Source organism: Hipposideros armiger, unplaced genomic scaffold, assembly GCF_001890085.2.
Source record: "Hipposideros armiger isolate ML-2016 unplaced genomic scaffold, ASM189008v1 scaffold_1000, whole genome shotgun sequence".
Taxonomy (NCBI): domain Eukaryota; kingdom Metazoa; phylum Chordata; class Mammalia; order Chiroptera; family Hipposideridae; genus Hipposideros; species Hipposideros armiger.
The window spans coordinates 197576-199521 of NW_017732350.1; positions in this window are offsets into that span (position 1 = coordinate 197576).

Consider the following 1946-nt stretch of genomic DNA (forward strand, 5'->3'; position numbering starts at 1 on the left):
TTGTCTAGGGCCCACTGTCACAGAAGAAAGAGAAAAGAAGAAGAGCAGGAGTGAGTGAGAGGGTGAAGGAGAGAGACCAAGTCCCAACCGCATCAGGTCCTTTCCTAAAACCAAAGTGCCCCAGGACTCTGTAGCCGTGAACCCACAGTCGCTCTGTGTTAAACTGCCCTCAGTTAGGTATGTGCAAACTGCAGGCAAAACGGCACGAGAGACATAAATACGAGTCTCCAAGGACTCGTCAGCCTTCTAGGACACAGTCCACACTCACATGATAGCTGGGCAAAATGTCATTTCAGTTTTTAAGTCAGTTCTTGGTGTGTGCTTGGCTAGGCAGCAGAGGCATGTGGATGCAAAAGCTCAAGGATTTGGGAACACATTTGAGTATTAGCTTAAAAGTCAACTTTTATGGCAGAGACCTGTGCTAAACCAATGCCGCCTGTTCTCCCCTTCCAGGAAACTTGGAGAATTTATCTCATGCCATTTTTAAGCAGAATGAAAAGAAAATAATTAGTACTGACTTTTAATGTTCTGGTGGTTGGCATTCACTACTCCTCAGGTAAAATATGCTGCATTTTAAGGCTTATCTCAGGAAACCAAACTGCAATTTCTACAGAAAGAAAACAGAAGCACAGCTCTGAAACCCTGGGGCGATGACTCATAGGCCTAGTTCATCTGCTGCTGGATATTGGATTCACTTTAGGGGATTAAAGAAAACTTTAATAAGTTTACTTTTAAAAAGGCTAAGTCTCCAAGTTCAGATTTTTCATGTGTAAAGTGAAGAGCTTGGGTCACATGACCCCAGAGTTCCCTCCAGCTTAGGCATTTGGTAGTTTGGGGTCACACCACGGATGTGGGCCTTTTCCACACAAAACATTGCATATTGCCTTTTCTGCCCACATTAAGTGCATGTGAAAGTGGGTCTTGGAGAGAGGTCCATAGCAGCACATTTGGCAAAGCCCCATCTTCCTTAATTGCTGCAGTGTGTTCCGCTGTGTTGAGCACTTGATATTTGAATAAGAAATAGTCCTTATCAGCTGGGAGGGGATGGGGAGTTGTTCTTTAATGGATATGGACTTTCCATTTGGGAAGTTAAAGAAAGATCTACAGATGTAAGACAGGTTAGTTAGTATAATATCAGGCAGTCAGGAATTCCCTGGTAGACTGAGCAAAGATAAGAAAAAGCCATTCCTTAAACTAGCCATTCCTTTCAAAATTATAGGGTAACTCCCTCATACTGAAACAGAGACATCAGTCATGCCCCAGAGCAACAAAGCCATTTTGAAGGACATTATGAAAGGCCTTCCCAAGACTGTGCAACAGAACAAATCTGATAAACACCTTAATAATAGGCACCAGCATTTCAGCATTCCCCCCTTCCAGGCAGAAAAACAAAGTATAAAACTTAAGCCTTTTACCTTAGCTAGTGGACATCCCATTTTCTGGGTACCCCCTCCTGCTCGGGAGCTGTAACCTTTCTCTTGCTTTAATAAAATTATCATCTGCTACAAACTCTACCTCTCTGGTCTGTGTCTCCATTCTTCGGTTTCACAAGACTACGACCCCGGCACAAGAAATATCCTACATCAGATGGATGGTGGTGATGGTGATGTAGGATATTTCTTGTGCCAGGATTGTAGTCTCATGAAGCCGAAGAATGGAGACACGGACCAGAGAGGTAAAGTTTACAGCAGAGGATAGTTTATTAGGGTAGAAAGTAATCGCTCTCAAAACGAGAGGGGGTCCCTACTGGGTTGCCTGAGTTAGGTGAGGAACTACTCCTTTAATCCATATTTTTTGTATACCTGGGGAGGAACTTAGCCCTGGGGGAGGCGTTTTCTCGAAACTGTCTAATTTCCTTAGAGCTTAATCAGATTAATCAATGTCTCTGCTCTGAGAGGAACATGTTATCTCAAGGCTGGGGCTTTGAAGATATCAGTGTCTGCTGC